Here is a 10,160-nt window from a genome sequence, read left to right as displayed (position 1 = left end):
ATTCTAACTAAATGCTGCTTGCTGCAGTAAAATAAGGTTAGTTAAACTAATTATTTTAAAACTAGGCGGAGATATGTAAGCCCTAATTCTTCTGCTAATGTTATTAAATCCATCTTTCGTGCTTAAGATAAAAAAAAAACCCCATATTCTTACAAATTCACACAAAAAAATTAAAAAAAATAAAAAAATTACCTATAAAACGTTATCCTCTTTCAAAACAAAAATTTCGAACAAACGAGCATTTTTTTCGCATGCAAATGCGAAGTTCGTTTATCCAGAGTTTTCTTGTGTTTACGCTTTCGTCATTTACGACAATCAACCTACTTTTTAAAAGAAAAATAATGAAAACTAACATTATTTTGAGAAGCTCGAGAATACCATTATAAGAGACGAAACAATTTTCGTTGCTGAAAGCAATCTAAGACAAATCGAATGAGTTAATGAATACTCAGTGGCAGTTCGTGCCTTGAAAAAGTGAGGTGGTCAGATCATGGGTCACTCGCACCCCCCACCCAGGCTTAAAAAAAGAAAAAGAAAAAAAACTTTTGTAATTTCTTTTTTTTTTTTTTTTTGAGCAATCACGATTGTTTTATTGTTCTCGTTTGACTGTTTTGAATTCCTATCATTTTATTTTCCCGCCAGCACCACCGTAGCGTCGACCGGCCTCAAGATGCTGCTCCTCTTGCGAAAACCGTCTCTAGGTTGCGTCCATATCCTACACACATACACACACTCATGCCTGCGCACAGACACAAACACATATGCCTACATACACGCACATACACACGAACGCCAACACACACGCGAGTACACACACAGCACTGCATACACAACACGTACACACATGCATACATACACAACACGCACACACATGCATATATACACAACACGCACACACATGCATACATACACACTACACACACACACGCTCGTGACTGCGAAAAACATAATTTGAATTCAAGATGCCAAAAATTCAAATTAAGATAATTTTTTTGTGTTAAATTAATAAAATTAATTTCATTTTAAACACAGGACAAGCTACAAAATACTTAAACTACTATGAGTAAATCAGGAAAGATATTAATCCCAACAAAACATAAATGTGAAAAAGAAGCCAAGTTCGTTTGAAATGAGATGAGGGAAAGACGGTGTCACCAACAAAAAAAGTGCAGATCTAAACAGTTACCAAGTTCCATAACAGTTCCTCATTGAAGTTGAATTTTCCCATGTTCTTCAATTCATTTAGAAAACAATTTTTTACTTGCTTTGATAATGAATTTTAAACTTGCGGCAAGTTTTAGTCATCACTTTTTTTTTTTTTTTTCAAACTTGCCAAGTTTTAAATCCAATATCAAAGATAGTAAAAAATTGTTTTCTAAATGAATTAAAGAACTTGGGAAAATCCAACTTCTATGAGGAACTGCTATGGAAATTGGTAACTGTTTAGATCTGAACTTTTTTTACTTTCTTCTATATCTAATATATAGAAGAAAGTATTGGATTCGTGCAAATTTTCGAATTTCGAATTTTGGCGGATTCGAACGTTTCGAGGTGTGCTGAGTCCATTTCGACCATTTTTGGAAAATGTCTGTCTGTGTGTGTGTGTGTGTGTATGTATGTATGTGTGTGTGTATGTATGTGTGTGTGTATGTATGTGTGTCACGTCTGTGTGTGACCAGTTTTTTGTGGCCGCTCTACAACAAAAACTACCGCATGAAATCGAACGAAATTTAGTACACATATGTGCCCCTATGTGAACTTGTGCCCATTAGTTTTTGGCGCGAATTCCTCCAAGGGGGGTGGAGCAATGGGACGTTTTTCGAGTTACGCGTGCTTGCTATTCCTCAGGAAGTTACTGGCGGAATCAAACAAAATTTGGTCCATATGTTGGTATTAACAGGAACAGGTGCTGATTCAATTTTGGTGTCAATAACTCAAACGGGGGTTGAGCTGTAGAACGTTTTTTGTCGTCAATTGTGACTGCTGTATCTCAAGAAATAATGAACGGAATGAAAGAAAAATTTATCGGCAAGTAGCCCTTAGTGGGTATAAGAACTGATTTTATTTTTGTGTCAACAGCTAAAAGGGGGGTAGCGCAATCGCCCGTTCTTTTTTTCCATTGTGAGTGCCCTATCTCAAGAAGTAATGCTACGTTCTGGTTGAAATTTGGAATATATGTGAATCCATATGTAAACCGGCTTTGGTTCTATTTTGACGCCGATCGCTCCAAGAGGTGTTGATTTTTTTTTTTTTTTTTTGCGAATAAAAATATTTTTATTAATGCAACAATAAGAAAGATAAATCGTAATAGATTGTCGTCTGCGTATTTCTCGTGATTTTAATTGTATGGAAATGATAGGAAAAATTATCTCAATGATTTAAAATTTTGAACTGTTGCCATCTTATGTTTGTTAACAAATAAAATATTTGTAATTCATTCAAGCAAGGCTTTTAAAATAACTTTCAATTTTCGCTCTTTGCTTTGCTTTTGCAATAATTCAGACATTGGGATAGTCGTCAAGTTTTTGCATGTGTCATTTTGTTTTTGTTGGGAATATTACTTCCTCGTCAAGCATGGGGCGGGATCAGAAAAAAAAAAAAGAAAAATATAGAAGAAAGTTTCGTAATGGCCACAACATACTAGTTTGTTGGTGACACCATCTTTCCCGCACCACATTTCAACCGAACTTGGCTTCTTTTTCACATTTATGTTTTGTTGGGATATCATTACTTTTTGAAAAGCTAAATCAAGGGTTATGTTCTAATTTAGACAGTTATAAATGCAAAACGTATATTGCAAATATATAATTTTTTTTCCTGCTGTTACGGTATGCGGTTTCTTTTTATTAGAAGTTATGAAGATATTTCGATAACTGGGGCCTTGGCGCGATCGCCAATTTTGGGCGATAATCATCTGTTTTCCTATTTATCAGCAAGGCCAACGTTCATTAGCTCTTGGTCTTTGGCTTCCTCAAATTTGTCGACAATTGGGAAAATTGCTAAGACTCATCCCAAAATCTGTTTGGAGTTTATTATTCGGGGATTATCATAACGTAGATCGTAAAATATGCAGAATTGGCGAAAATATTTCTCAATTGTTAAAATTATTGCTGCCATTTCTGCTCCTCCTGTAAAATTTTGCATTTAACTGAGATCTAAAGTTTTTATAAAATTTTAAAGCCGTTTATTTTGATTTTGAAGGCTTAGCTCTTGAACAAAAAAATACGGTACAACTTTTTTTTTTTTTTTTCAAATTTCAAGCACGTACGCACAAAAAAAAGTTATAAATTATTGTCTGAAAAAAGTGAGGGGGCCCGGACGCCCCCTGGCCCCTCCCAAAAGCCGCCACTGTGAATTACTCATAAACAAACTGGCTATGTTTACCAACAGACACATGTTGAACGCAATAATTCGGAACTCCAGCGCTCGAATACGCTACCTTGCGGTGATTTATAAAACTGCGAATGCAACTAAAACATTGCCACGTTGCGCTGCGGTCAGTTTGTTCTGAGTAACGCATTCAACATGTCTAAGAACGCCTTCAACAACAGAAATTAATTCGTCCCTTAGTAGTATTCTCGAGCTTCTCAAAATAATGTTAGTTTTCCTTATTTCTTTCAAAAAAGTATTAAATGGTGGAAGCGTAAACAAGAAAACTCTGGATTAACAAAATTGGATAACGTTATACCAGGTAAAATTTTTTATTGTTTTGTATGAATTTGTAAGAATATGAGTTTTTTTTAATCTTAAATTAATTTAACTAATCATATTTTACAGCAGCATTTAGTTGGAATGGACAGTATGCAAAATATTTTCTTGAATTTATTATCGTAGAACAAAATGAAAAATGTTTAACCGAGAAAGAATTTACTTTATTCCTTTTATTCTCAGCTGAAAGGTTTCGCCAAATTTGTTTAGGGTTATAGTTTTGGAATTGTGCGAGCAAAGTAGAATTGGCGAGATTTCGCGTTTTTAGTTAAACCATTTTTAATTTTTATCATGAGTGGAATAAAATGGTAGTAAGATTACAGAATTCGATAAGTAAAAAGAAATAATGGTCAATCAACTGAAAAGAAAACTAGCACCATATATAAACTGTGAGTACACATTTTATTTATTTTGTTCTGAGTGAATTTGAATAAATATCAGTTTTTCAATTCGATGAAGAAAAAAAACGAACTTAACAACATTGACTGGACACTTTTCCTTAACCTAATTCCACATAAATGATTTAAATAACCTTTGTTACTACAGTATCCTACTGAAATAGAAAGTATGCAAATAAATTTTCTTGAAAATATTTATCGCGGAACAGATTGAAAAATCCAGAAAGAACGTTAAGAATTTGAACAATAAAAAATAAAAGTTCGCCAAAAATCTGTTTATAAGGTTATGGTTTTAAAATTGTGTGAAAGAATAATGTATCTTGACAAGATTTCGCATATCAGGTAAATCATTTCCATGACGAATGAATTAAATGCATGATTTCTTTAGATATCCAATCATATAGTCATAGAAATAAATTATGTAGTGTTAAACGTTACTCTTGACAGTCTGCCACGTATGTGCACTATGTGACAAAAATGTCAACAAATGCCGGAAATGTCACGAAACTGAACTTAATATGTACTAACCCATATAGCACACTTCGTCTGAGCGATGTTCCAGCGACGTCGCAATGTCCCATTCACGTCACATCACACTGCGCTATTAACAGTACGTCGCTGCGATGTTACAAGCAAACGTAGCTGCAACATCTTGATGCAACATGCTTGAGACGTTTCCCCCTCTCTCGAAACTAGTACACGCATGCGCAAAATGAAGAACATTGCTAGCGAGTGCTGATTAACTGTGACTGTAAATTTTTTAACTGATTGATTCCAATGTGTTTGTTTTTCTGTGGTTTCCCGCTATGATTACTGATTAAACGAGAAAGTTCGTAAACTAATTGTACTATTCTCTTATTGAGTGCAAAAAAAATGTTTGAATAATACTTAAAAAATCCGAATTTATAGCTTTGTTATGGAAGGATATTATTTTTTTCTATGCCTTGTGTTTTAATGTTGTCACACGTGTGCTGGTTTATTTTAAACTTAAGCGGTTAAGCTTCTCTTCAAACATTTGATTTTAAAATTTTGAGTTTTAGTAGGTGATGGATCGTCTTCGATCCATAAAAAAGTTAGCTAATAGAATTATGTGTGAATAGAATGAGTTATGTTAAATTTTATATTCATTACTTTATTTGCATAACGTATGATGAAAACAATTACTCTCCAATGTGTATTTGCTTAGTCTTCAGTATTTCAGCACACATTAAATATTAACTTTTCTGCGCAATACAATTCAATTCAGAAATGGATAGCGAAAGAGGGTAGTAGTGTATTTTCTTACTCTCTCTGCCGTTGTATCTTTTTCTGTCTTCTTAAGCAGTCCCATTCCTTTTGTCAGCAGTTAACTAATTATAGTTGGTACAATAAACTTAGAATGATAAAGCATTCATTATAAATGTCATGAATGCAGACTAAGTAAGTATGAATAGTATTGATGTATATCTCTGTATTGTGCTGTGATTCCATCTATTGCTAGATCCTCTACCAAGTCATGCTGACTTACAGATATTAAATTTAAAATAAACCCTAATATCTTTAAAATTCTCTTATTTTCATGTATCTCTGTTTAAAAAAAGCTTATATGATTGTGTCAAATATAGTTTTAAAAAATCTTCAAGTTACTCGAGATAATTTCAGTGTAATGACTGACATATAAGATGTGTGAAGTCCTAATAATTGCACAAAATTGTACATAACTTTAAAAATAATCAGGCTCACGCAAGATTACGTAATCCAAAAAGTTATTTTCATTCAGAAAAATAAAGATTTAAACCATATTTTTAAAACATAGTTGAGGTTTCCCCAATTTGTCTATTGTGAACGGCATTAACTTTTCAAATTAAAGATTCAAAATAGTAACATTATTGCTCAAAATAGGTAGCTTTGAATTAATTTCTTGTTTAATATTTACTGTACTTAATAAACATTTTGCTCATTTATAAGACTTATTTTATTCATAGTCTACCTTTCTTATTTGTTGTGATTTTAAATAAAATATGCATATACTTTCAAGATTTTGAAACAATGCACAGAAAAATGCTCTACTACACACAGGGTAGGCTTTCTGCTGGCAGAAACCAGTTTTTGCCATGCCATTGGCAGATTTTAATGATTCTTAAGATTTTAATGATTTTTGTACACAATAACTATTCAAAAGTTAAGATAAAAAAGGGGAAACTGGGTGCTTTTTCTAACTGGGGCTCTTGGGAGATGCAATTGAACAGACTGGCGCCGGTAGTAGTCAGCTTTATGGCGCCGTGGTTTCGTTGGGTTATTTAATTTTTAGACATGAAAAAGATTTGCCCATATTCAAGGTCATATTGCCAACTGTTAATAATGCAATAGTGATACTCCAGATAAAATAAATTAGCCATATAAAGTAGAGAATTTTCGGAAGCACTGAAATACAGTAAAGAATTGAAAAACTTTCCTGAGCAAAGGGGACACTGAAAGACTTGCTAAGGTAAATGATTTAAATATTTATGTTGAGAAACAGGCTTGTAATGCAAAAAGGAGATGTCAAACTGTTTTAACTGATTACTTTAATTGATTAAATGCTTTTTGAGACAAGTGTGTGCTGTCAGTATACCTTTATTAAGAAAAAACAGATTAATTACTCTTGACGTAAAATGTAGTAAACCTTTCGCAATCATTTCGATTGTGTTCCACAAAGGAAACAACAGCCCATTTTGAAAAAAGTAAATTAAGTAGTTCCTCCTAATAGCGGACACCTCCCAATAACGGACAAAACTTCTTGTCCCTTGACTGTCCGCAATTCGGAGGTTTCACTGTACTATGTATCAATAAAGCCATGTTTGTCAGCAAGAATATTTTTTACCTTTGGTTGTCCCTCTCTATAGCCTTTTAGCGGTTTGGCCGCGATTTTTGATATCCACTACACTTGTGCCTCTTAACTCCTCATATAATCGGGAGTTTACTGTACAGTTGAACTTAGTTAATGTGAAATGCCACAAACTCCACAATTTGTTCGATTAGCTGTTATTTATAACAGTTGCATAAATAAGTGAAATAGTGAAAAAAACAAATGAGTGTCGTCTTAAAAAAAATGAATTACTACTATTCATTATTACGGTATGAACGTATCTGTTAGTTATTAAGATTTTCCATTTTTTGAAAAGAAGGATGCTAAACAGTGGAGGAACAAGTGATAATCCGCATTGACACATAGAAAGTTCCGAGAAATGTCCACATACAACAGGTATAAGGGCTTAATGCTCCATACAAAAATATTTAACGTATGGTTGACTTTTTAGTCGTACAAAATGATGTATAATTTCGACAAAAAAATGGCGCTCATCACCAAAAGTTTTCAGAGGAGGGGTCAAAAATTTTTGTTTGTTTTAGCCTAAACTTTCATTTGAATGCACCTATTGTGCATAAGATTTTCAATTTAATTATGTACAGTGATGGTCCTATCATTTTTTCTGAGAGTATACTCCCAGTAATCAATTATGCACAATATGTGTATGCGATCATATGCATAATATGAAAATTTTTGAAGCTTGAGGGTATAGGATATATGTTGTACTATATGGAGTATACCCTAGGGGGGCACTACTGATTATATATAGTGGACCCTATCTGAACACTCGCTAAAGTGGGCAGTGGCCTGAAACATAAATTTTTGGGAGGGCGGAACACTAGATAGTCTCAGAATACATGTGCATTATCCAATTTTCTCCTATAAAGAACACGTCCATAATCCAAACATTTTTGCTTGGTTCTATGATTGTTTCAAACCAACTTAACTAAGAAAATATTCGTTTTAACCGAGATTTTGTATCAACCGTGAATATTGGGAATTTAACAATATTTTTGCATTAATATTTTATTATTGGGTCTAAATGCTACTAAAATATATATATCGTCACCTCAGAGCAACAGTAGGATATCTTAGTATTACTCCTGGGATTACATTTCTTACTGTTACTCTGAGGCAACAATATTCTCTTGCTATATTATTTTCTGGGACATTCCAAGGTATTTTTGACATTATGTAGAGTCTGTAACATGACCTTTTTTTGCCATAACTTTTTAATTTTCAGTTTGATTTGCAAATTATTTTAATTTGAGCTGGTGTGTTGGTAGGAAAATATCAAAATAAAATAATATGCTAATCAAACAGAAAATAAAAAAGTTATGGCAAAAAAGGTCACGTTACGGACTCTACATAAATGTCAAAAATACCGTGGAATGCTCCTTCTACTTTTTAAATTGAACAATCACTATTCGAATTCAACAACCAGGGGCATGCACAAAAATTTTGGGGCCCCATCACAAATGTCTTTCCCGTTACCCTTTATGTTGTTTATCCCTATTTTCATCCCTAGTTTAAAAAATATTTTGTCAACAGGTGTCCTCCCCCCCTTTGCACGCCCCTGGCAATAACTAATCTGAGTTTTTTTTTCTTTTGTACTTCTTAAGTTAGTGTGTACTAACTTGTACAAATTGTTTGTGTTATGTGGGAATTTAAATATTTTGTTTGAATGGTTAGCTATACAATTTTAGCAAACATTTAGAATTATTGTGAATGTTACTTGATGAAAAATACAAAATTTTTGTTTTTTTCCAATAAATAAGAAAAGATTTCAGAAATTTTTAGCTGCGAGCTGTCACATTTCCTCAGCAATATCACAAGCCCAATGAATGTGCATGTAACTGAAGTTGGACAATTCCACGTGTCCAGAACATCTCTGGACTGTCGCATTGGGATGAAAACATCACACTGCGACAAACCATGCATGTTGCATTGCGACGTAGCTGAAGTTGGACAATTCCACATCTCCAGAACGTCTCTGGGCTGTCGCATTGCGACAACCCATACATGTCGCATTGCGACGTAACTGAAGTTGGACAATTCCACATCTCCAGAACGTCTCTGGGCTGTCGCATTGCGACAACCCATACATGTCGCATTGTGACGTAACTGAAGTTGGACAATTCCACGTCTCCAGAATGTCTCTGGGCTGTCACATTGCGACAACCCATACATGTCGCATTGCGACGTAACTGAAGTTGGACAATTCCACGTCTCCAGAACGTCTCTGGGCTGTCACATTGCGACAACCCATGCATGTCGCATTGTGACGTAACTGAAGTTGGACAATTCCACGTCTCCAGAATGTCTCTGGGCTGTCACATTGCGACAATCCATACATGTCGCATTGCGATGTAACTGAAGTTGGACAATTCCACGTCTCCAGAACGTCTCTGGGCTGTCGCAATGCGACGACAACATCACATTGCGACGAACCATACACGTCGCATTGCAACGTAACTGAAGTCGGACAATTCCACGTTGCCAGAACATCTCTGGGACGTTTCTGGAATGTGCCGTGATGTGCCCGAGACGTTACAGACGTCGCAGTGCGACGTATTTGCTACGTTGCCGAGATGTGACTGTGCTATGTGGGAATGTATAGAAAAAACGGTACAAAATGAAAATGCCGTTCGAAGCGAACCAAAAATTAATGAATTCCGAATTCAACATCGTGAAAATGGCTGCTTCAGAACAACTTACTGTGTGTTCTGCATTAATTGTTTACTTTCGTAATACTTTTTGGTTTCTAATCTCTTTCTATATGGGTCAGAATAACCAAAAGACTTTGAAAAATCTTTTCAAATGAATAAAGCGAAAAAATCATACATAACAACAAAAATCACAACACTTTTAGCATTTTCTTCGTTATCACATGCGTTTGTTTTAGTTTTTAATTCCGCCATTAGACAGTGACTGCAGTGCCCCCTATAGTTCGTTGGAGTTGCGAATTTACTTTTTTCTTTAATTTTGTAAATCACCGCGAGGTAGCGTATTCGAGCGCTGGAGTTGTGAATGAATGCATTGGCGATTCCAATGAGAAAAAGTGGACGTTGCCCGGATGCTCAATGTCGGACCGAAACCTGTAACTAACCGTGGCCGTAATCGCATTTTACATAGCAAGCTTTGTTGATTTTCCCATTAGTTGCGAGCTGTAGCCTATTTCGCATTTCTTTTTACATAATAATCTCATATTTGTGCAGTATTTTTAT

The sequence above is a fragment of the Uloborus diversus genome, chromosome 5 (genome assembly GCF_026930045.1).
Source record: "Uloborus diversus isolate 005 chromosome 5, Udiv.v.3.1, whole genome shotgun sequence".
Lineage (NCBI taxonomy): Eukaryota > Metazoa > Arthropoda > Arachnida > Araneae > Uloboridae > Uloborus > Uloborus diversus.
Note: the sequence above shows the minus strand (reverse complement) of the source record.